This window comes from Odocoileus virginianus, chromosome 8 (genome assembly GCF_023699985.2).
Source record: "Odocoileus virginianus isolate 20LAN1187 ecotype Illinois chromosome 8, Ovbor_1.2, whole genome shotgun sequence".
Taxonomy (NCBI): Eukaryota; Metazoa; Chordata; class Mammalia; order Artiodactyla; family Cervidae; genus Odocoileus; species Odocoileus virginianus.
The window spans coordinates 50018475-50046021 of NC_069681.1; the positions used below are offsets into that span (position 1 = coordinate 50018475).

Here is a 27547-nt window from a genome sequence, read left to right on the forward strand (position 1 = left end):
TAGTTTTATTGAGGACTGGAAACTAACTTAATCTGTTGTCATCACATTTTCCATTCTGATTCAGTTGCCTTAGGATTTGAAATATATTGACTTTTGTTACTTTGTTTCCATCCATTAGAACCTCCAAGACAAAGGGTAAATACTTGAGATCTAGGACAAGTAATGTTCCTTAGTGCTTCCCAAAGCACACCTAAGAAATGGTTATTGAGCAGTACTTTAAAATATTAAAATTACCAAAAATGGTTGATTGATTTTCTAACATTGAATGATTGACATAAACTTGTTGAAATACTGCTTGTCATATTTGTTGGGTACTGGTTACCATGAAACTTATTTTAGCTAACCAATGGATTGTTAACATTATGATTAAGTCAGAGTGCATCAACAAATATATATATGTGTATATATATGTGTGTGTGTGTGTGTCTTTATGTATATATACACATATATACATATATGTATATGCACATATATACTGGAGAAAGAAATAGCAACCCATTCCAGTATTCCTGTCTGGAAATTTCCATGGACAGAGGACCCTGGCAGGCTAAAGTCCATGGTGTTGCAAAGATTCAGCCAGGACTAAGCACATGAGACACATGTATATATACATAAATATATGTATTATATCTATGATATAGATAATGTAAACCTTAAAAAGTTAGTCCATCACAGTAACACAGTAATTCTGCTAGATCATACATACTCAAATTGCAACAGTGTCAAATGCGGTACAAACAAATACTGGGTTGGTAGATTTGGATCAGTAATTTTTGTTACAGCACATATTGATTTCATTATCAATTTTCTTGTTTGTAGCAGTGTTAGCTACTTAGATACTGACTCAGTAAGTCGGGCCATCTTGTATCCCGTGCTTCTGGTGCATACCAACGTTTAATGCCACTCAGTTATAGCATCATTAACCTTAGATGGCTTATTTCAACCTTCAGTGAGATGTCAGATTTGGCCCTAATCTCTTTTTCTGGTCAGAATAAGAACTTGAATACAGTGAATCACATATGTATATTTTTCTACTGATTAAAAATGATTCCTCAGAAGTAAATTAGATTCTTTCATCACAGCAGTTCATAGGCATCATCTGTTACAAAACTATTTTTTTCTTATTTTCATTTAAAATAAATTAACCTCAACTGGAAGAAAACATTGGAAAAGTCAATAAATTTATGTTGTATGGGTTTATGTGCAGAAATACTAATAGGAACTACTTGCTTACTAATGTAGTGCTGAACTGAAATGGAGTGTGAGGAGAAAATGATTGAATTACCTTAAAAGCTGTTATGACTACTGCTTATTTACAGCATATACATTAAAAAAATCGAAGACCTGATTGTTCTCTGTGACATTTTCCTGTAATGGGAGGTGTCAATAGCGTGATAGCTGTAATAATTCAGAACTCTGTTAAGATTATGCACCTTTGAAAGGGATTTTCAAATAGTGATGGGAAAAAAGAATTTTTTATTAAAATATAGTTGATTTATGATGTATTAATTTCTGCTATACAGCAAAGTGATTCAGTTATATCTGTATACATGATTTTCCATATTCTTTTCCATTATGGCTTAACACAGAACTCCATTGTTTTGGAGTTCTGGAAGCAAAGGTAGTCTGTGATGTGAAATCTCATTATTGTTTATCTAGAATAGAAATCTGCATGAGGAAAATTTCTGGGTTCAGGAAGTCTTATATTACTTGATTGGATAGTCAAGGAAGTAATCTTACTAAGGCGTAAGAAATAGTATCTATAGAATGACTCAGTATTGGTTGTAATGGTAAAAAGGAAAGAATTAGGGTGACATGTTTTAAGCCCACATGAAGGAAGAAAGTCAAAGTGAAATTGCTGAGTCATGTCCAACTCTTTGGGACCCCGTGGACTGTAGCCCACCAAGCTCCTCATCAATGGGATTTTCCAGGCAAGAATACTGGATTGGGTTGCCATTTCCATCTCCAGGGGATCTTCCTGACCCAGGGATCGAACCTGGGTCTCCCACATTGCAGGCAGACGCTTTACCATCTGAGCCACTAGGGAGAGTGGAAAGATGATGTTAGTAAGTGAAATCAAAAAACAGCAGCAACAAAAAAGTAGAATTTATAGGGGTATTCATTTTCTATTTCTGTATAATAAATTGTGGTAAATGTAGCTGCTTAAAACAACACATGTTTATTATTCCACAATTTCTGTAGTTCAGGACCCCAGAAGAAACTTAACTGTGTTATCTTCTTCAAGACTCACAGGCTAAAATCAAGGCATAGCTAGGTTTAATTCTCATTTCAAGGCTATAGTGCTGAAAAGTCCACTTCTGAGCTCTCCCATGTTGTTGGCATAATTGATTTCCTTGTAACTGTAAGACATGTGGTAGCTTCCTACTTCAAATCCAGTAAGCGAAAGAGGAAGAGGGAGATGGAAGCAAATGAAAAAGAGAGGAGAGGGAGAAAGATGCTATCCAGATGGTTACCACAGTCTTAGCAATCTTCTATAATAGTATGTAGTGAAGTAAAAGTCGCTCAGTCATGTCGTGTCCGACTCTTTGCGACCCCATGGGCTGTCCTTTCAGGCTCGTCTGTCCATGGAATTCTCCAGGCAAGAATACTGGAGTGGGTTGCCATTCCCTTCTCCAGGAGATTCTTTCCAACCCAGGGATCAAACCCAGGCCTCTCGCACTGCAGGCATCTGAGCATCTGAGCCACCAAATATAATCATATTCATCTCATCACATTTCTCATTGGTTCAAGTGAATCATATGTTTTCCCACACTCAAGGGGAAGATCTGTACAGTAATGAGAAGAGCAGGAGATGTGGATTACCTTCAAGTTTGTTCTCCATAGTATAGAAATCAAGTTGCCCTGGATATGTGAATCTTCCCTGTGCTCTGTCAAGTGTGCGGTAGAAGATGCATGATTTATGATGAGTTAAGGCTACAGATAGTTAAACAGCATGCTAATACCTGTTGACACTGTGAAATTTCTGGAATATAAAAGAAAACAAAACGATGTCAATATCTGATTTCGAAATAATAACAGTTGGCTTTTTGATACGATACAAGTAAGGAGAGAAATTTTCCCACATATCAATCGGGCTGTGGAGTTTTAAAACTACTCTTCAGGAAACATGCCTAGAGATATTTTTTAAACTGCAGAAATATGCACTAACAAAACAAGAACAAGGGGAATAAGACAGGTGTCAGTTGTGAGCCAGTGGATCCACTGAACACATCTTCTCTTCATGAGTCCAGGGTCTCAATGCTGAGATCAGTGTTGTCAGTCAGTTCTCTGGCAATCTGTCTCAAATCCATAGAAACAAATCTATGGGTGAAAGGTAACCACTTGGTGAAGATTAACTAGGTTGAAATATAATACGCAAGAATTCAGCAAACTCTCTGTTAGGTTTGATGATAACAGAAACTTTGTCAGACCATACAGTTTGTGGGACTCTGGTGAGGATCTTTTGGTTATGTTGATAGTAATTTACTAAGTGCAGAATGTAAAGACAAAACAGCTATTATGGATGGAATGATAATATTCTAGCTATGTGAATAAAGCAACTCTAGGCAGATTCTTTAAGAGGCAGTGAATATGAGCAAAAAATATTTAATGGAGAAGATAATCATAGAAAATATTTTGAAAAATACTTAATGACCATTTAAGAATGAACCCTGTTAAAGCAGAGATGAAAATCTGGTGAAGATTTTCAGAGCAACCATCCTAGTAATTTCAAGTATAATTTTAACTCATTTTTGATTGAAAAAGTCATTGACCTGGGAAATACAATATTGTAGGTAAGCTATCTCTGAATTTATAGGAGGGTTTTTAAGTAGTAATACCAGATTAGCATAGAAATAACAGCTTTGGTTACATAGGAAGTTGAGACTTATGAAGCAGTAACAACAGAGAGGAGAAGAACCGGTGTTGTGGCAGAAAGCAGCTACTCCTATTAATTCAGGGTGAAGAGGAGACCCTATTGGAAGCAGAATCATGTTAGGCAATATGTATCTCCCAGCCCAGGGCCTCCATCAATGGTCTGAATTTTAAACAGAATTTCAGTTGTCTATGTAGAAGTGCATTTTTCAGCAAATAATTTTTAGAGCTTACATAAAATTCTCATTAGGATATATGATCCAAAATAAGTACAACGTCTAAAATCCAGTTAAAACTAAATTACACTTTTTAGAGACTCTTTTCTCCCTTCAAGAACAAAGAGGACCAAGGATATCTGAATGGGAATTGTGTGCTGAAAATTTACAGAAATCTATCCCTTTTCATAAATTTCCCAAGAAGGAAGCCCAAGACAGTTGTTAACATGTGGAATGATATTGTAGAATGTTAGTGCTGACTCTTCTATAGATGTTTTTTGTTGTTCTGACCAGAGAATAAAACCAAGGAATAACTGGCTATACTGGTTGAAAATAAATATTTAAATAAAAAAAACCAGTTCCTAATCATTAGTAAGTACTTAGGCATTTAGGAAAGCTCCAGATTAACATACTCAGATATAGTCCTACTAGACCACTCATGAAGTTATGGTTTTATTGAAATAGATGCCTCACAGATTATTACACATAGTGATATTAGACAAAGACTTGTTAAAGAAAAAAATTTTTGCTGAATGGAAAATAGACAATGCAGAATTTATTTGCCTGTTGCAGTATGGGTCAAGACTGTTGCAATAGGGCAGAGGGATTGAATTTAACTCTACTAACAGAAAAAGCAGGAGAATTTTTATACTGGAACGGCCTAATTGAAAAAGACCCTGATGTTGGGAAAGATTGAAGGCAAAAGGAGAAGAGGGCAAAAGAGGATGAGATGGTTGGATGGCATAACTGACTCAATGGACATGAGTTTAAGCAAACTCAGGGAGATGGTGAAGCACAGGGAAGCCTTGTGTGCTGCAGTCCATGGCGTTACAAAGAGTCAGACACGACTCAGCAACAGCACACCAATGGAGAAGGACAAGAGGATGTTGGGGGAGAGGGAGGTTGATCGCTCTGCTTAGGATATCTGTATTTGGTAACTGGTACTTACCTAAATTTGACTCCTACTGCCCCCTGTGTGTGTAAGTGTCGCTCAGTCATGTTTATTTGTGACCTCATGGACTGTATAGTCCCTGCAATTCTCTAGCCAGGATACTGCAATGGGTAGCCTTTCCCTTCTCTAAGGGATCTTCCCAAACCAGGGATCGAACCCAGGTCTCCCACATTGCAGGTGGATTCCTTACCACCTGAGCCACAAGGGAAGCCCCCTACTCTCCCTTAGAAACTGAAAAGCAGAGATCCTTTCTTGATGATTACATTTCAAAGAGAGTTCCCAGATCCTTGAGAAAAGTATACCTGGATTTATAAAGCTTGCAAGAGAATATAAGATTTACATCTAAAAATAGTGGACAAATCATTTACAATTTCAGGTTTTCTAAAATGTATAATCTAAGAAATGAAGGTCGGAGGCCTATAGTCAGGAATAAACCTGTCTAAAGTTTGGACAAGCTGAGGGAAACAGACTTCCTTAGACTTGTCTGTTATTCAATAATTCCCTTATATGACAACTATATACTCAACTGAAAGAGTTTCAGTCCTGTATGGAACTCTGAAATTAGTAGTGCTTTCCTTTAAAGGAAAAAAAAAAAAAAAAAGCTCTGTGGAAGCTTAGACTTGGATCTGCCATGCTAAACACCATGACTGCAAAATACAAGCACTTCGTGTTTCTACTTGCCGCTTTCGATTTATTGTACTATTCAATTTTCTCTGAAGGGAAAAAAAAAAAGTATATGCACACGTATTTGAAGATCTTATTTTAACACATGTGCAGCCTGTGAAAATGTTTCTACTAGAATTTTAAGGCTTTTGCTGAATTGGCTGAATCTTGTATACTGCAGTAGAGCTAACTATTCTTTTGCTTACACAGCTGTAAGTTTTGCTTATTGTTATGTATAATGTATGAAGAAGCACCAATGTACAGTGTTTCTTTTGCAGGAAGATTATGAACTAAATCAAAAGTATTTCCAATATAAATAATAAAATAGAAACGACAATTTACAGTAGAGCCAGAAAAGCTTAGCTACGCAAATAAAATGTTCACAGCTACTTCAGAAAACAAATCATTCAAGGTATATTGTGGGCATAAGGCTTATTATTTGTTCAAGCACACCGGAGATATTTTTCAGTTCACGTGTGGAACTTCGTGTCAAAGCTTACTTTATTTTCTGATGAAAGTTAATCACTCAGTTTTTTGACTACACACTAACACATAATACCAGATAGAGGAGAATAAAGCAGATTTAAAGAATTATCCACAAATTAAAGGCAAGGATATTTGCATATGAGAAGAGTTTTCTAAAACCTAATAAGCAACACTGAAGACAAACTGCAAGAAGAGAAAGCTATTCAAAGATGCCTCTTGGACAGTCTCTTCTTATACACTGAATAAGATCAATGTGACTTAAAAATTTATGGAAAATGACAATGAAGCATATGGCCCCAAGTAGAAGAGACTTTTGTCATAACTTCCCTCAACTTGGTATTGAATTAAACTTGAAATATAAGCAATTCTGAACCAAAAGAAGCATTATTTCTCATTTCAGTACCATTGTTGGCTGTGTAACCTGGACAATGAATATTTAGGGGTCACTCAAAACTGTTCTTTTGCATTTACTAAATGATGGATGGTGTCTGGATCTCTCTTGGCTAGTATTGATTAGAAGTATTAAAAATATACTTAATAGTCTCTCAGAAAGATGTTTTGGTCTTGAATCTAAATGGTACTCTGTCAAATTAAATGTGCATAGACCAGTTGTCCTTGAGAAGAGCAGTTTGGGCAACAGCCAAATTAAAATTTTAAAGAAACAGAACATTATTAAGCTAGTGTTTTTGACATGTTGTACTATTACTAAAAAAGGGAAAAGGGGGTGTGTGTGTGTGCATGAACTCACACTTGTCTGAGTGCTTGTCACCGTGTGTATTTTTTTTTTTAAGTCTCTAAGTCGTGTCTGACTCATTTGAGACCATATGCTTTTATGTTTGTTTTCCACATATATTGAAATTGTTCACTCTGAATGCATGCATCTGTATTCTAGTTTATTATTATCATTTCATTACCTTTATTCTTTTTTACTTATTTTAGGGCCACTGAGTTTTTGAGTCTGCAGCACAGATAGCCTCAGTTTCTCTTGAATATCTTGACTTCAACTTAAATTCCACTTGTGTTGTAAAATATATATGTCTCCTGCACACCAAAATCTCTTAAGAATATTGTAATCTGTCACATCTAGCTCTAATTTCCTCTTTTCTTTAAATAACCTATCTCAGCTTGAACTCTTTTACAACTGTTTTCACTTTCCAGAGCCATGGAGATACTAAATTTCTCCATTTCCCTAAACAAAACACATCAACAAAAATCCTATCTGTCATATGTGTCTTAGGATGTTGAATGTGTAGGAGAAATATGTGGTATGACAAGACTTTCAGCAAAATAAAGTTAAGAATTTGTTGGTGGTTATATCTCTGGTCTCAAATTACCCTAAACATTAGTTTTTTTCTTCCGTATGTATACAGGTACTTCATTTTCTAATAAGTCAAATTTCATTATTGTTATAGTTTAATATGGTGTGTACATAAAACATTTGCTAAGTATTAATCTATCATTAAACTGTGAAATTTATTTCTTTTAAAGTAAAAATTTCATCTATAAATTACTGTAAAAGCCACTTAGACTGTGAAATTCTTTCTGATAAAACTAGTGGACATATTCTTTTTAATTAAATGATGTGAAACCACCAGCATTATTTGTCTCCATTTGGAAAATAAAAAGTATATGTTATAATTAATTATATATAATTATTATATAAATTTTATTATATAATTCTAAGATACTGAAATCATAATTGGGAGGCAATATACTGCATCATTTATTTAACAATGAGTAATAAGCTTTGCTTGCATTTTACTTTTGTTTTTCTGATTCTGAAAGGTATTATGTAACGCATGTGTGTGCTCAGTCGTCTCTGACTCTCTTCTGACTCCCTGGACTGTAGCCCGCCAGGCTCCTCTGTCCACGGAATTTTCCAGGCAAGAATACTGGAGTGGGTTGCCGTTTCCTCTTCCAGGGGATCTTCCTGGCCCAGGGATCAAACTCCTGCATCTGCTGAATTGACAAGTGGATTCTTTACCACCATGCCACCTGAGAAGCCCAGGTTATGTGACAATGAGAATTTATAAAATTCTGGAAATGAAAATATGAAAAAACACAAAGCAAAAACATTATAACGTGATACTCATGTATTTACACACTTTAGACTCTGCAACTTGATGCATATTTTGTTTACTATAATCGGAAAAAGATGAACAAGTATATCCATATATGTATAAATTGTAGAATAATATTGAATTGGTACAAGAGGATGAGTTATTATTTCTTGAGCTTATTCTCTACCCAAGAGACAAGCCACAGAAGTAGTAGAATTTTTCTACCTGGTGGAAGTTTAGTAGCCATGGTATGAAATCATTTCGCCCTCAGGCCATAGGAAGAGGGATGGTGTACATCCAGCATGGTCTACCCAACCCCTGTTGCTTAGCGAAGTTAAATGAAATGGTCTGCAGAAATCTGAGTGGGTTTGAAGATGCCTGCGTAGATGGGAAAAGATCATCCAGGGCCCTGAGAGGATGATGGCTGGAACAGTGAATAGCTAGGTTGCTCCATGGTGGTTCAGATGATAAAGTATCTACCTTCAATGCAGGAGACCTGCGTTCGATTCCTGGATTGGGAGGATCCCCTGGAGAAGGGCATGACAACCCACCCCAGTATTCTTGCCTGGAGAATTCCATGGACAAGGAGCCTGGCAGGCTAAAGTCCATGATGTTGCAAAGAGTCAGCACAACTGAGTGACTGAACACACAGGCTTTTCCCCTGTCTACCTCAGCAGTACATAGAGAGAAAGATAGGCAGATACATAGGTAGGTAGGTAGATAGATTTGAAGAGAGATACAAATGTGGCAGCTTGCATTTCCGTTTTCAAGTCTAGGGCATATTTTCTGTGAGTTTATTTTAGGTTAAGAAGAAAATGCTAGCGAGACCTGAACAGTTTTGTAGTTACCCTACCAAAAAGGGCTTCTAAGTTGGAGGAAACCTTGGCAGCTATGGAGGAATTTGAGCCAGAAGGGACCTCTCACTTCTGGAGCCTTGCAGCAGAAGGGCCACAGCTGAAAGACTCCACCTGTAACCGTATACCTCAGTAATGCCTGATAGAGTTTAATTTTAAATGGAAAGGAGCTACAGTGCTAAAAATAATCAGTTCTCTTACTCTCCACACTTCAAGTCCCTGAAGCCACAAGTTTAAACAATCATAATGGAAATGTAAGTATTGTAGTCTAGGCAGCCATAGCAAATTAACACAGACTGTGTAGCTTAATCAATCTTGGGTGTTCATTGGAAGGACTGATGCTGAAGCTGAAACTCCAATACTTCGGCCACCTCATGCGAAGTGTTGACTCATTGGAAAAGACCCTGATGCTGGGAGGGATTGGGACAGGAGGAGACGGGGACGACAGAGGATGAGATGGCCAGATGGCATCACCGACTCGATGGGCATGAGTTTGAGTAAACTCCGGGAGTTTGTGATGGACAGGGAAGCCTGGCGTGCTGCGATTCATGGGATCATAAAGAGTTGGACACGACTTAGCGACTGAACTGAACTGAATTGAACTGTGTAGCTTAAACAAGAAATATTTATCAAAGTTGTAGAGGCAGGAGGGAAGTCCAAGATCTGGCCCCTGGGGTCGGTTCTTGATGAGGGCCCTCTTTCTGGTTTGTAGAAGGCAGCCTTCTCTATGTGTCCTTATATGGCAGAAAAAGAGCATGCTATCTGGCCTCTTCTTCTAACGGTCTCTACATTTTATTTTGTCACTTTTCACTAATTTGCAACTTCCCAGTAACTTTTTCATTTCATATTAACTGTTGTGGTGTGGTTAGTCGCTCAGTCGTGTCTGACTCTTTGCTACCCCGTGGACTGTAGCCTGCCCGGCTCCTCCATCCACCGAATTTTTCTAGGCAAGAATACTGGCGTGGGTTGCCATTTCCTTCTCCAGGGGATCTTCCCAACCCAGGGATCCAATCCAGGTCCCCCACATTGCAGGCAGACTCTTTACCATTGCGGCCACTAGGGAAGCTTATATATGTATATCTGAATATATATATGTATATCTGAATCACTGCTATATACCTGAAACTAATACAACATTGTTAATCAACTATACTCCAATAAAAAATTTAAAAAATTAAATGTGAAGTATATATTAAATATTAAACTCTATGTAGATTGAGCAGTTTTATGAGAAGCTCCAGTTACTGTCTTATTTACTCTACTTTGTATTTAATTATTTTTCATATTGTACTCAGTTTTTATAATTGCTGTCTGTAGGGAAGGATGGTTCATGCAACTTCATTGCTTCCTTGCTATCATGGGTATGATAGATTAAATTAGTTTAATAAGTGTTAACTTTTTGGATCAAAAACAATGTTATAATTAATGCTTTATCACTATTTCCTAGATTAATTGTTTATGCAAATATAAAATATACATATTTTAGTGTAGATTATGAAGTGAGTATTCTCAGTGAAAAATGTGTTAATTTATTATAGTATTATGTTTAAAACACTCCAACTATCAAATTTTGACTGCTTAGTTTATGACTTATAGAACATATTCATGACTTTGCTATTCTGTTTAATGCTTCCCAATTGAATCTTAGCCTCCCAGCATATATTACTATGATTTTTTTCCATGTTCACTGCTGGGGTTTTACTAAATGAGAGGTAATAGAGGTGATATTCAAATGAGAATTTTCTGCTTACTGACTGACATGAACTACCACAGCCACGGTATTAATCTTCTCGCAATCCCCTTAACCACTATAGGAGAGAACCGTATAATTTATTTATTTAGGTGATTTCTCTGATCTTCTTAAGTTGTATAAATTATTCAAGGCATACTATTGAGAAAATGTAAGTTCTGTTGACAGTCAAAACCTTATGATTCAATGTGTGTCTGTGAGTGCACATGCTTTATTTACTCAGCCAACAAAGACAGGATTTTTTATTGGATGCAAAAATATATGTATACCTTGAATGTTTAATGGATAACTTAACATGTGTCTTAGATAGCATTTGGGCTTTCCTATGTTTTGGAGATAAATATAATTTTGTATCACATCTCAAACTCTGAGGATTATGAAAGTTGACTGTCTTCCATGATTTTTTCTTCTTAAATATTCATAGGAACTTAATTTCTCATGTTCCCCAGTAGTACTGTTATTGGTGAGTTTGTTAGTATTTCTTCTTGACCTACCATTATATTCCTCACTTTATTTAAAATCAAACAAAAACCTTAGGTAATTCCTTGACAACTATACAGAGAACATATATCTGCCATTTATTTTGCTAATACTTTGGTCTCCCTTGGCATCTCAGGTTCATTCCATAGTGAATCTTTGTTTAATTTGCTTCCTGGGGATTCAGATTTTCTTCTTTTATTATTTAGGGAAATTCAACTTCCTTTACTCCTTCCCCATATTTAATGAAAAAAAAAAATTCACGTTGTAAGAAGCAACTTTTTTTTAATACTTGTAGTTAAATAGCACCTTTATATATATTTCAGAAAAACCATAATTTAAATACATCTTTGTAGATAATATGCAGGAATTATTTTCAAAAGGTAATATTTCTTTTATTTTTCACATGATGTGGTGTATTAAAAATATCAACCTTAATGTGATATTTATTTTACATAAGATTTTAATATGTGCTGCACTTGATTAATATTTACATAATTTATTTGTCATTATATTAGCTCTGAATGCCATAAGAAAAGACTATAGACGAGGTGCCTTAACCAGTGGAAATTTGTTTTTTCTCAGTTACAGAGGCTGTAAGTCTAAACTATGGAGGCAGCATAGTCAGATTCTGCTAGGACCTCTGTTCCTGGTTTGCCGAAGACTAACTTCTCGCTGTGGCTTCTCATGGCACAGAGCGGGAGAGCTGACTCTTGTCCTCTTCTTATAAAAGGACACACTCCTATCAAGCTAGGGATCCAACCTTAGGACCTCATTTAATCTTATGTAATTACTTCCAAAAGTCCTGTCTCCAGGTACAGTAACATGGGCTGATAGGTAGGATTTCAACATATGAATCTGAGGAGACAGAATTAAGTTCATAGTAGTTATTATTGAGTAGTTGTAATATCATGGCCCCTACCATATGTTTATTCTATATAAAGTTTACATATATTGTTGCTATTTTTTCTTTCTCTATTTTGAATATAATTTTATAACTGTGTCCTTTGGAAATGACTTAACACCTCCTTATCACTTGGTGGTCAAAAATTGTATAACTAAAGTCTCTCATATCTAATAAAAACTGACTTGGATTAATTTATTTTGAATTTTTAACTTAAACTATTTGGATTCATAGTTTATTTTATATACATTTGCTAGTATGTTTTAGTTTGTACATAAAATAATGAGGGCCTCATGCATTCCTATTTTTAAATATTAATCAGTGTCCATCCATCTATTTGCTTCTTCTGAAGCAACCATTAGTAGATTGACCCAGGTTGTGAAAAGAGTGACTAAAAGAAAGAAGAATGAAAGGCAGTGCTAGGATTTAAGTCACTTGTGACTAAATCAGCAAAGGACATCTGCTAAACCAAAGTGCACATCAATTGCAAAGGTAGCTTTTTCAGACATTCCCTAGATAAGGTCTATTCTCTCCAGGTTTCACAACAGTCAATGCCTACAAAAAGGCATTTAGTATTAATTTAGGAGGATTTGATATTTATATTTACAACTGAATTACAATCATGAAGAAAAAGTCAATACTTCTAGATTTTTACAAGTTTCAAATTATTTGATTTTTACTAAGGCAAGTACATATACCTTTTTGAAGAAAATATGTAAACATTCATTTAAGAAAAAAATTAACACTCAGATAATAATTTTGTAGAGATTTCCTTGTAGAAATTATTCATATATAACAACTTCACACTGAAGAAAAAGAAAAAGAACTGGAAGCATTTTTTAGTCAGTAGTTCTAACTTGTAGAGTTTTCTGTTTTCTGATGCTTTCAAGATACACCAATTAGATTGGGGAAAGAAAAAAAAAGATTTACCTTGTTGCAAAAGTCTGTATTCATGTGCCAGCATTCCATTTCCTTATCTTCTTTTGAAAGCAAGTTTAAGCATTTGCTCTACTAATTTCTCCAATATAGAGATTTACTTTGTAATCAATATTTTGATTTACTGTATTCAATCTTTTTTAAAACAGAAATTACTAGTGGCTATTATTAGATTAATTTTAAAATGCTGATAATATATATCTCTATACATTTTTTTCATGATGAAGATTTTTTTATTTCACAAAGGTGATTTACCAAAATGCCCAAGAGGGAGCCTGACACTATTGAAAAAATTAATAAATAGCAGTCTCAAACATTAAGAATTTCTTGTTCTTATTGAGGAAAGAAAAGAAATTCACAGATTCATTAGTCATTATAGTTGAAGATAAATGAAATGTGAATTACTATAGGTGTTATAATACATTGAGTGATGGTATTTTATTTTTTTATTTTTTTTTTCTTCCATTTATTTTTATTTGTTGGAGGCTAATTACTTTACAACATTGCAGTGGTTTTTGTCATACATTGAAATGAATTAGCCATGGATTTACATGTATTCCCCATCCCGGTCCCCCCTCCCACCTCCCTCTCCACCCCATCCCTCTGGGCCTTCCCAGTGCACCAGGCCTGAGCACTTGTCTCAAGCATCCAACCTGGGCTGGTGATCTGTTTCACCCTAGATATACATGTTTCGATGCTGTTCTCTTGAAACATCCCGCCCTCGCCTTCTCCCACAGAGTCCACAAGTCTGTTCTATACATCTGAGTCTCTTTTTCTTTTTTTTGCATATAAGGTTATCGTTACCATCTTTCTAAATTCCATATATATGTGTTAGTATACTGTAATGGTCTTTATCTTTCTGGCTTACTTCGCTCTACTGGCGTTATTTAAGTGTCATTTTTGGAAGAAAGAGAATATTAAATTTATGTTGCAATGAACAGACAAGAAACATATGAGATAAATTCAAACTATATAAAGTAGTTGTGAGAATCGCATGAGAATTATAATATTCATCTCAATGCAGTTTTGAGATGAGCTTGAACTAAGTAGAATATTTATTTTGGGAGACCATACGTGAATTGAAAGGTTATTCATCCAAGGATTAATCTTGTATGTTATAGTCAACATTTAGTGATCTAAGGAAAAGCATATTACTTATATGTCCCTCAGTTTTCTTACATGCCTTATAAATTTTGTAAACCATAATCATCCCGTGTGTAATGTGTGAGAATCATAGAATCATATTTAATATCACTTTAAATGGTGAACATAAAGATGAAGAGAAGATTTACTGAGGGAAATATTATAGCTTGTTAAATTTTAAGAACAAGAAGTTTCAGACAACTATGTTACCATGGTGTCTACTTAATGTAGTCAACATTTTATAAAGAAGAAAATTTGAGAAAGTGAAGAGAATAAACACATACAAACACACATACTCACAGCTTTCATCAGTTGCATAAGGGAGGGACAAAATTCTTTAAAAACATGAAGAAATCTTGAACTCCTCTAGGAATAAAAAAAAGCATAAAGAAAAAATATTTTTAAGAAGTTTAAGTAAGAAAGAAGACAGGTATTGTTGCTCTGGTTGTTTCATCATCAAAAATCATTATAGGAGGCAACATGAAGGAATAAGATAAGAAAATGTTTATAGTAAAAAATTTTTCTAGGGCCAGATGTCCTAAAGATGAATTCAGGTAACATGCCAATTCCTAATAATTGGGACATATTATGATTGAAAAATGAATGTACCTGAGGGATGTGTTTATTCCTAACAATAAATATGGGGTTTGATGTGATCTTCCAAATAGAGAGGGATTTTTCATTTTATTAAATATACTTTGGTGGTTTAGTCACTAAGTCGTGTCCAACTCTGGCACCCCCATAAACTGTAACTTGCCAGGCTCCTCCGTCCATGGGTTTCTCCAGGCAAGAATACTGGAGTGGGTTGCCATTTCCTTCTCCAGGGGATCTTCCTGACCCAGGAATCAAATCCAGTTCTCCCGCATTGCAGGCAGATTCCTTAACGACTGATCTATGAGGAAAGATAAATATACTTTATGGTACCCTAAATAATAACATGAAGCAGAAAAATTTGACCCATTTAATCACAGGAAAAATCTTCTATAATAATAGCTACTATTCACTGATAACCTACTGTGTTTCAAGTAATATGCCTTATGCATTCTTTATCTAAATAATGCCTTCACAATTAAGGTGTCACGGAAAGTTCCAGATATTCTATGTTAATGATACTTTCGGCTGTTGATGTGTCAGGTAGCAATCTGAAGGAGCCTGAGCAGAGTTCCGTGTTTGACTCATTGGGACATAAACATATCATCTTCTCTGTGTACAGTAAAGTGAAAGTTAGAAAGCAGTGGTATAATTCTTACAATGGTCATATTAAATATGTATTGTAATTATCCTTGCTTTACATAAATTTGAGCTGAAATAAGTTTACTAATTCTATTTAAAGAAGTCAAATAACATTCTCTAGATCCCATGGCTAGAGAATCTTGTGCATTCTGAATATGTCTGATTCAATCTTGAGCTTTCAAGGACTGAATGCACTTTACACATACAAGTGTTAGAACCTCTCCATACACATCTCTCTACTTCCACCTCATCTGTGTACTCTCTTTCCTCTTTTCTGCCCCTTCCTGGGTAAAGACTTTTATGCATTTTTTAATTCCACCCGCACTGTTTTACTTTCAAATCTTAATTTACATATGAAATATAGCAGAAAGAGTTTAGACTTTGGAATCGGAGAAACCTGGGTTGTAGGCCGAACTTTAAATGGGCTACAAAAATAGGCTACAGTAATATTTCACATGGGTTAAATTAGTTAACTGCAAACTCAAGATTCCAGTTTAGCTTGATGAATGTTAAATGTATATGGGAAAGCCACCTAAATCAATGGAATATGTAGAATCTCTCATTAAGCTGGTTTATGGTGGGTGATCCAGTTTCAATAGATTATGTCAGTGAAGGTGGCCCAGAGTAGAGTTAGCAGACAAAAGCCCCTGCTAATATCTTCAGTTGCTATCCAGTGTCCTTTATCATCTCAAGGACTGGTTGACCATCCGCTCTTTAACAACTGTGACCTACAGAAAAAAAAAATCTAAAAGTGATGTTTTGATTTCAGTTTCATGAACAAGTAATGACTTTCCCTCATATATGTCCTGCCAGCAATTAGCTTCAGCCAGTGTACACTATGTATTATTCTATAATATGAAAGAACATGTTTCATAGTTACTGAATTTCTCCAGACATTCAGTTGGGAAGACAGTGTACTGTGATATCTGGGAAGGGTGTAGAAGTAAGAATATATATTATTAACATTTAGATGGAGCACAGAATAGTTTCTAGTGGGTCAACGTTTCTCTAATTACTGCAAATCAAAGCAGTGTCTTGTTGGGTAAGCATGGTCTACAGCTAAATGTGCAACTAGTGCGATACAGTTCTGTCCATTTTGTCTCAGTCACAAGTCTCCCCAAGGGCAAAACTTTCTCCAGTGCTGGACTGCACCATAGTAGAGTGAATTCTGTGCTAATTCCTGCTGGTTGAGGTTTCTTCAGTGCTGGACTGCAGTAGGATATGGCGGCTTCCAGTCCCAGCTGTTGACAAAAGATGGTTTTGCCAGCTCATAGTTCCAGAACCACTTGAATTTCTGCACTGCCCCCAACACTTCCTCTGATGGCTCCACAAAAGGTCGCCGCACGCGAGGCTCCTCACCTGGCTCTCTCTTAGGCGACTGTTGTGCATCCTGAGGTGACCATCCTCTCTGTGGGTGGTTTCCCCCAACACCATGGAGAATCTATTTTCAGTAGTGCCACTTTTCACCATATAGTGAGCCATAAACATGCCCTCACCTTCCCCACCCCACGCCATCTGTGGTCAGGGGAGGAAGAAAGGCTCTTCAGATAGCAGTCACAACTCTGCGGGCAATAGATATGATAACATACATATACCTGCCTGCATGTACACGCAGGGTTCCTAGTACATTATCTCACACAGGCTGAAATATGTATATTCAGTTCTCTTTCTTCTTGCCTTGTCACATGATGACTTAACAAGTTATGGAGTCTAGAGAAGTAGAGATTGAGAGGCATGTCAGTAAGAATCTTTATTCTTTCTTCATTCCTCATTCAATTTGGGTCCTTTCTTACTCCCTTCATATTTATAAATGTACTTGAATAATTTCTACTTCTTTGTTCAGGAACTCATAATTTCTATCATGGTTAATTAATATTTTTCTCAGATTATTTTCTATCTTGATTTAATCCCCTTAAAGCCATTTTTTCATTTAGCTACTAGGGTGATTTTTATTAAAATTCAGATATGATCATGGTGTCCCTTTGTTGGAAATAGTTCAATGTTAAAATACTTTGGGGATAATAATCAAGCTCATTACTGAGAAGTTAAGAATGTTTCTTTTCTAGGCTCAACTACTTTTCAGTCACTTTTCATTTCATCTCCAAAACTCTGTGTGCTATTCATATTTAAACAGTACTGTACAATATTTAAATTTAATCAGAGGTACAAACTACTATATATAAAATGCATTGGCTGTCAGTATATATTGTATATTATAGTGAAATATAATAACCATTATTATTTTATTTAAAATCACCATTATTTTGTGATGATTTTAAATGGAGGATAGCCTATAAATATGTTGGACACCTGAAACTGTGATGTTGTAAATCAAATACACTTCTATTAAAAAAAAAGTTTACAAGAGAAAGCTAAACTTTAGTAATTCTGAAATGCTTGCATAACTCATATTATTTTACTTTTATTTATCACCTAGCATTATGAATGGTCAATGAATGATTGTTAGACAAGCAAATATATGTATGAATAAAGCGGGTTAGAGAAGAATGAATGAAGGAACAAACAGACCAGCAGTTTCTTTTCATTCAGTTGTGTGAAGAACACTCACTCATACTTGATATTTGGAGATGACTAATTTCATACATTATTGCAGAGTAAAATATGCATCGTAGATTTATTCAGTACAGAACGGGATGCTCATGTAAATATAATTTTATATAAGTTTGGTATAAAATATGCATATGTAAAAATTCAAAATCACTCATTAAGATAGCAGTACAATGAGAATGCTTTAAATGCTTAAAAAAAGAAAAAAAGAAAAATTAACAGTTCAGTAGGAAAACAATTAACCAGCTAAGGACAGAGAGCTTGATAAGTCTAGGAGATGTAGAACTACTCCATATAGATTGCTATATGGAGAAATGGAAATAAAATATGTAAAGACAGTTGATTTAATAATGTGGAAAGCTAGAGAACATTATAGAAAGCTGGAGAATGGACAGAAATATCACTCTCTTGCAGAGAATTTAAAATAGGTGATTTTTTAAGAAGTGAAGGAAACAAGAATCAAAATATACTGGAACCTCTTAAATTATAAATCAGCAAGAAGGTCATTTTGGAACTTCCCAGGTGGCTCAGTGGTAAAAGAATTTGCCTGCCAATGCAGGCGCCACAGGAGCCGTGGATTCGATCTGTGGGTTGGGAAGATACACTGAAAAAGGAAATGACAACCAATTCCAGTATTCTTGCCTGAATAATCCCATGGATGGAGGAGCTTGGAGGGCTACAGTCCATGGGGTCACAAAGAGCTGGACACAACTGAGTGGTTGAGCATACATGCATGCAAGAAGGCATGTTAGTTAAGATGAGTATAACTATAGTCTCAGAGCCAAGAATTTTCATTCAGGAATCTGGTAGGGTCAGACCCCTACCAGGTGCTGTGAATGGAATGTTTCTGTTCCCCTCAAATCCATGTTAATCCTAAACCCAATGGGATGGTATCAAGAGGTCAGGCCTTTGGAAGGTGATAGGTCATGAGAGTGGATCTCTTTTAAGAGTGAGATTAGTGCCCTTATAAAGAGATCACAGAGAGCTCACTCATCTCTTCCTCACTTGTGAAGATATTGTGAAAATAGAGCAGTCTATGAACTAGGAATCACAGCAGTAAATCTGCCAGTGCCTTGATCTTGGACTTCCAGGCTCTGGAACTGTGAGAAATAAACTTCTGTTATTTACAGCCTATCCAGTCTGCTGTGTTTGTTATACCAACCTGAACAGACTAAAATACCAGTTTAGACTTTTCTGAGGTTATTTGGATTTGTTATGAAGAAAAAAATATAATCGGTGAGCCAATGCTATTTAATATACTGAGCTTGCAGTTTGAGCCTCATCCCTGAAAGATGTCTTGTGAAATAATGTAGAACATCAAAAAGTTTTAAAAACATATTTTGCCTATACTGGAATCATGCTAACTGATCTTCCTAGTAGGAACTACATCTTATGTTCCATCCTGTTAACATTTAGTCTTCACATGTGGAAGAGAAGACTACTTTTGATGGATAGCATTCCATTTTCTTGAAAGCTTTTTAGAGTAAAGAGAGAAAATAATTTCTAGAAAGAGAAGAAGTCATCTAGCAATACTCACAGAAGTTTTAGAAGTCCATTAACAGAATGTTTTCTCTCTTAGCCCCTTTGCTTAAAAGCTTCAACTGACATTACCACATAGAGATTTTCTGCCTTGATTCTGATCTGGTTTTCTCCCAGGGAGTGGAGCAAGGGAAGAGAGACAAAGGAGATTGGCTCTTTGAGATACCATTAAAGATTAGTTGTTTGTTTTTCAGTCTGCTCAAATTTAGATACCCAGACCACCTATATAAATACCACAGGTGATGCTTTTTAGAAGTGCAGTTGGCAGGCAACCAGTAAAGAATCCACCTGCAATGCAGAAAACTCAGGTTTGATCCCTGGGTCGGGAAGATCCCCTGGAGAAGGGAATGGCTACTCTCTCCAGGATTCTTGCCTGAGGAGCCTGGTGGGCTACAGTCCGTGGGGTCGCAAAGAGTTGACACAACTCAGCAACAAACAGACTGCAGGCAATACTCAGACTTTTTCAAACAGGTTTTGAAAGATGTCTTAAAATACTCTGAGACAATTTTTATGCTCAGCAAGCACTCTGACCCCTACTGTAGGGTCTGTTCTACAAGTGTGTTGGGAAACTTAATGCCAAACTAAGGTGGAATACAGAAAGGAAAAAAAAAGAATAGCATAGGATATAAAATAGAGCACAATAGTATGATTATTTTGTTCAATAAATGTTAGCACAAGTGATATGTGGCACTTCCACTGGAGTTTTTCAAAGCCTAAGAATAGTTCCTAATATTCTCTTTCTTCTGCCAAGGTGATCTTAGAAGCAAATGTTAAGACAAAGCTACTATCAGCTAAAATCCAAGAATAACCATAATAAGCTAAAAATTCTACCAACATTGTATATTCCTAGTGTGAGAAATAAGCTTTTGCAGTGCTAATCCATGAGATTTTAAGCTTGTTACTGCAGAATACCCTGGGATGTACTGTGGCCAATCACCACTGCACTCACATAGGATTGAGATGTGCTTTTAACACCAACAACCCATCTTTTCTTCTATTTCGTATTAATTTAGCTTCGGGGGAAACCTACAGCTTTCCATTTGTTGCTCTTTGAGTCTTTTTCTTCCCTTTGGGCTTCTCTTTCCCTATTTTATTAGTTTGTTTTTATTCTTAACTTTTGTGACTTCAGTTCAGTCGCTGATTCGTGTCTGACTCTTTGCGACCCCATGAATCGCAGCACGCCAGGCCTCCCTGTCCATCACCAACTCCCGGAGTCCACCAGAACCCATGTCCATTTAGTCGGTGATACCATCCAACCATTTCATCCTCTGTTGTCCCCTTCTCCTCCTGCCCCCAATCCCTCCCAGCATCAGGGTCTTTTCCAATGAGTCAGCTCTTCGCATGAGGTGGCCAAAGCATTGGAGTTTCAGCTTCAGCATCAGTCCATCCAGTGAACACCCAGGACTGATCTCCTTTAGGATGGACTGGCTGGATCTCCTTGCAGTCCAAGGGACTCTCAAGAGTCTTCTCTAACAACACAGTTCAAAAGCATCAATTCTTCGGCACTCAATTATCTTCACAGTCCAAATCTCACATCCATACATGACCACTGGGAAAACCATAGCCTTGACTAGACAGACCTTTGTTGACAAAGTAATGTCTCTGGTTTTTAATATGCTGTCTAGGTTGGTCATAACCTTCCTTCCAAGGAGTAAGCGTCTTTTAATTTCATGGCTACAATCACCATCTGCAGTGATTTTGGAGCCCAGAAAAATAAAGTCAGCCAATGTTTCCCCATCTATTTGCCATGATGTAATGGGACCGGATGCTATGATCTCAGTTTTCTGGATGTTGAGGTTTAAGCCAACTTTTTCACTCTCCTCTTTCGCTTTCATCAAGAGGCTCTTTAGTTATTCTTCACTTTCTGCCATAAAAGTTGTGTCGTCTACATATCTGAGGTTATTGATATTTCTCCTGGCAATCTTGAATCCAGCTTGTGCTTCATTTAGCCCAGTGTTTCTCATGATGTACTCTGCATATAAGTTAAATAAGCAGGGTGACAATATACAGCCTTGACATACTCCTTTTCCTATTTAGAACCAGTCTGTTGTTCCATGTCCAGTTCTAACTGTTGCTTCCTGACCTTCATACAGGTTTCTCAGGAGGCAGGTCAGGTGGTCTTGTATTCCCATCTCTTTCAGAATTTTCCACAGTTTGTCAAAACTTTTCCTCAAATGACTGGGTATGCAAATGACAACTCTGCAATGTGTGTGTCATTAGACTGCTTTAGTATTTTTATTATTGAATTGAATGTTTAAAATTGGCTTTTTGAATGGGATAAGTGTTATCTAAGTTAAGTTTGCTATTGAATCAAAGTCCGTAGTCGGGATTTTTTGAAAAGTCCTTATCTTCTGTCTTACACGTTAAACTGGCATCTTTGAAGTTGAATACATTTTTCATAGACTGTTGTTGATATGTTTTTGAATGATTTGAAATGTATTTTATCTTGTGAACATTTACAAATTTCTTTTGCTTCCTCACGTTTTCTGTTTAATATTAATTCCTCCTTTTAAAACTTAAGTTGTAGGACATTTTGATTGATGTACACAAGCTTTATCTTAAATTTGAATATTTGCTAATATATATCTGTAGCTGTGCATGTGTCTGTAAGGATCTTTGATCCCAGTATGTGATCTTACACAGAAGCATGTAGCTTATTTTAAATATTCTAATGGTATTAGTGGTTCTCTCTCTCCTGAGAATGAAAAAAAAAAAAAAAAAAAATATATATATATATATATATATATATATATATATAAAACATCATTCAGAGTACATTGAGTTTATTAACTTTCTTGTAATAGATGCACCTGTTCATTTGTAAGGAACCACTGCTTTCCATTTCTCTCTCCCACCATATCATGTCATCCATAGTAATCTGTAATGAATGTGCAGTGGAAACAGCTCCAGAATAAATATGGAAGTGAAGTGATTCTAGCTATTTTAGAAAGAAGCTCAGGGCTAAAAGTGTGAAAGTAGAGTAATAGTGAAGTGGTAACCTCCTCTGACACTTCTGAGGAGATATACAATTCATACATAGGGCCTATTGTATGTGAATTCTTGTTATATTTACCTTAGAGATAAAGGGAAAGCAATCACACATATGGAAAATTTTCTAGAGACCCTTTTCAATATAATTATGATTAATGCTTCATAGGAAATAAGACAAACTATAGCACAAATACTAAATATGTTTTGATTTAACATATAGAAACATTATTCAATAATACATTTTGTGTCCGATGATATGGACATGACTAAAATCTAGCAAGGATTTTAAAATGTTGGAAAAATGCTTGTTTCCTGTATGTATGGTCTTTTGTGGCCCTATTCAGTTATAATTACTGCCCACCTAAGAATAAACAGCTGAAGTCACTACCATTTTATCTGTCACTGGCCAAATATGTCCAGTGGGAAAAATCTCCGATTGTAAATGTTTTGTGGTATAGAGTAGGTGGCCAGCTGATGATTCAAGCACTTCCTCTTTGCCTTCCAAGTTTGTGACATCAGATGAATATATCTTTTTGTTTTTTTAATAAATGACATTATTTTTAAAATACCTGGTTATGAGTTGAAGTACCTGGTTAAAGTACCTGGTTTAATTCTGTAAAATCGATAGTCAAATGTAGAGAGGTAAGGGGGTTGTATTGAGAAACAATTGTTTAAATTCCTTAAGAAGTTTAAAGTATACTTGAAGTATAGTTGAAATAAGCTCAAGTGATTAGATGATAATCTACTGTCTTTCCCATCGTGGTCCAGTGTTTTACCAGAGAATTTGCTGAGGTCTAAGAAAGGTAGAAATTTCTCAGTGTTTCTTGTCATACTCCAAATTTCCTATAATTATTTGAATTTTAGACACCCTTTGATTGTTCATTGATATTTAATTGAAAGTTGAAGTGTATTAGTCAGGTAACATTATCTTATATTATCTGTGATCATAACCACTCACCATACTTTCATTGGAAGGATAAATGGTCGAGGTGGTATTAACAACTATCTATTTAAAAAAACATAATTAAAATCACAGGATATATAATTTTTATAATTATATAAAAATATAATTGAAATCACTCATTCAGTTAAAAGGTGCAGTGTGTAAGAAGTAGGTCTTGTTCAGAGTTTTCCAGAGAAATATAACCAATAGAATAAAACCATTGAGGCATACTTGACTCTTACTTGGGGGAGAGTCAACTGACTTTTCTAGTGTGGCCTACACCTGACTGGATGAAGCCCATTCACATTAAAGATAGCAATCTGTTTTACTCAGTCTACCTAATTAAACATTAATCACATCCCAAAACACAATCACAGAAACAGCAAAATGATATTTGACCAAATATTTGGACAACTCATGGTCTAGTGAAGTTTCTACATTAACTGTCGTCCAGTGTAATCACTTTTTTTAATCAGTAATTCCTATTTGTTATTTGGAAAATATGCTTGATTCTCTCTTTTATCTGTAAGTCAAGTTATGTGCCAAATACCACTTGCTTTCCATTCCTTAAAAATGGTAATGCAGAATTACAGTGCTGGTTTCATAATACACATTGAGTTCCTTATAAGAAATAAACAAATGATCAAAATGTTAACATTATCAATATGTTATAATATTTTAATATATTCAGTGGAGGCCATATCATCCACTATATGACATAAATAATGAACACCATCTAAGGAAAAGAAGAAAAACAATCTGTAAAATCTTTTGAATAATTCATGAATAGATGTGTACATACCTTGTGTTCTATAAGCTAAAGTAGGTACAATATTATGAAATATGATAAAGGACGAAAACTGATACAACCTAGTTAGATTTTATTTCAAAGTTTGTACAGTAAGGGTAGTTTTGAAGTATTTTTAAGTATATTTTATCAATTGATATCAGATTAAAAACTGTTAAATTTACTCTCTAATCCAGGAGCTTTGACCGAAACCATGGTCAAATAAATTTGATCTGAGGATGTTCATTTGTAAAATTTTTAGAAGAAAATACATGATCTCTAACAAAACATCTTGTTTTATGATTCTGTATTCTATATGATAGGTAGCAAATCTGTAGCCTGTGTATTTAAAAAATTAGAAATGCATCATTTATAAAACAAAGTTTTACATAAAAATTAAATGGCTGTATTTTTCTCAAAGAAATAAAATCTAACAACTTCTCCCTAAATTTGCATATGGTATCTGTTTATATTAAGGGTAAAATCTTTCCATTTTCTTTCTCATTCACTATTTGAACAAATTTTTTATTGAGTATGATGCACTCATCATTCCTACATTGTCCAATTCTCTGCCTTCTCCAACTTTGGTAGACAATTTTATTTGCAATTCATGTTCTAAAACAAACAAACAAAAAACTGATTTTTGTTTTGTCTAACTAAATTGATGAATTAGTCTATAAAGTCATATGTAGTATTAAAAGATTATTCAGTACTGGGATGTTGCCAAGTAGTAAAATTTCCTTCAAGAAATGTGACTGGTTCCTTTTTCCTTCTTTCAGTTGCTATCCAGATTGACACCATATGACTCAGTTTTACGTGGAGGGAATAGAAGGAAAAAGTCTCAATTTGCTCATAGTGAATATGAGTACTGATGCTACTGTTTACTGAATAAATTAGTTACCATTATCTTTTGTGTTAGTGTCACCAGAATAAAGAGGAACAGATTAGTAAAATAGTATTTTACACTAAGGAACTTCTTACCAAATACATCAATACAAGGAAAGATATTCACAAATGAGTCTGCGTACTTGGTTTATCTTTAGAGGAATGACATAAATTTGATGCCATCAGTTATGAGTACATAAAACTGTGAAACTATATTACTTTTAAAAAATGTAATCATTTAGACAGCACTTGTCTTGCTACTATACCTCTTACCAAGAGGTGGCAGTACCATAGTTTCAACATGCATCAGTTGATGGGAAATACTTAATATGGACTCAGGGTATCTTTTTTTTTTTTCTGAAATTAGTAATACAAGTCAGTATTTAAGTTCATTCTCATAGAAATAAACTGTGTGATTATTACAGCACGTTTTTTGTTGACCATTAATAATCTTCTTTTTAGATACTATCTAGAACTTTCTTTTTATTACAGGCAATGTTCTCTAATGATTGCCAGTACATACAAACCTGGCTGCCTTACCACCATATTCAGTTCTTAGTGTGCTTAAGAAACAGTAAGTATGAAGGTAACTTGAGTAAAAGTACAATTTATTGTATTTACTGATATATGGGGGTGGCCCAAAATATATGTTACAGTGTTTATGTGAAACAAAGGAGATTTGAATTAAATGATATAAAACCTTGCTTCTCACAGTGTGGTCCACGTTAGTCCCCTAAGAGCTCATTGTAAATGTAGAATTTCAGTACCCACTCATTCTTAATCTGAATGTGCATTTTATCAGGATCCCCAAATGATCTGAATCCTAGTAAATGATGAGAAGTACTCATCTGAATTAATGTTTACAAAAATCACTGATAATCACAACTGACCTTAGAACAGTGCTTTATAAGTCTTGTTCCACCAAATCCTCCAAGTGTGAAGCAGTACTTCTCTGGTGACCATGAGAAGTGTCCTAGAGTAGGACAGTTAGACTCACATCTGCTGTCTTTACAAATGTTTAAGTGTACAATACAGTGTTGTGGACTACTGGTATAATGTCGTAAAATAGATGAAATTTTTTCATCTCTAGAATTTAATCATCTGAAACTTTCTGCACATTGATTAGTAACTCCTCGTTTCTTCCTTTCTCCAACCCCCAGCAATCACCATAACATTCTTTGATTCTTTGAATTTGACTATTTGAGATACCTCATATATGTGGAATCATGCAGTTTTTGTCTTACTGTGTGTAGTTTATTTCACTTACAATAGTACCTTCAAATTTCATACACGTTATGTGTCACAGAAGGTCTTTTGTTTTTAAAGCCAAATAATATTGCATTGTGTGTGTGTGTGTGAATATTTATATTATATTTTCATTATTCATTCATCTACTGGTGAGCATTGAAGTTTCTTTCTTACCTTGAAAATTGTTAACAGTACTGCACTGAACATGAGAGTGCTAATATCTCTTTGAGAAGCTGATTTAAATTACCCAGATGTGTAATTACTGGATTACATAGTAGTAATTCAACAGACTGGTTCCAAATAGGAAAAGGAATATGACAAGGCTGTATATTGTCACCCTGCTTATTTAACTTATATATAGAGTACATCATGAGAAACGCTGGGCTGGAAGAAGCACAAGCTGGAATCAAGATTGCCGGGAGAAATATCAATAACCTCAGATATGCAGATGACACCACCCTCTTAGCAGAAAGTGAAGAGAAACTAAAAAGCCTCTTGAGGAAAGTGAAAGAGGAGAGTGAAAAAGTTGGCTTAAAGCTCAGCATTCAGAAAACTAAGATCATGGCATCTGGTCCCATCACTTCATGGGAAATAGATGGGGAAATAGTGAAAACAGTGTCACACTTTACTTTTTTGGGCTCCAAGATCAGTGCAGATGGTGACTGCAGACATGAAATTAAAAGACACTTACTCCTTGGAAGGAAAGTTATGACCAACCTAGACAGCATATTAAAAAGCAGAGACATTACTTTGCCAACAAAGGTCTGTCTAGTCAAGGCTATGGTTTTTCCGGTGGTCATGTATGGATGTGAGAGTTGGACTGTGAAGATAATTGAGTGCCAAAGAATTGATGCTTTTGAACTGTGTTGTTAGAGAAGACTCTTGAGAGTCCCTTGGACTGCAAGGAGATCCAGCCAGTCCATCCTAAAGGAGATCAGTCCTGGGTGTTCACTGGAAGGACTGATGCTGAAGCTCAAACTCCAATACTTTGGCCACCTCATGTGAAGAGCTGACTCATTGGAAAAGACCCTGATGCTGGG

The 27547-nt window shown here is 35.5% G+C and overlaps 1 long non-coding RNA gene across 1 annotated transcript in view; it reads left to right on the forward strand.

Moving 5' to 3' along the window:
• The window catches only part of LOC110150050 (uncharacterized), a 31319-nt gene extending 5486 nt beyond the window's left edge, over nucleotides 1-25833 (forward strand). Inside the window, exon 3 of the long non-coding RNA XR_002317629.2 lies at nucleotides 25752-25833. This is a non-coding gene — a long non-coding RNA (uncharacterized lncRNA). The remainder of the gene's footprint in view (nucleotides 1-25751) is intronic.
• The last annotated feature ends 1714 nt before the right edge of the window (nucleotides 25834-27547 follow it).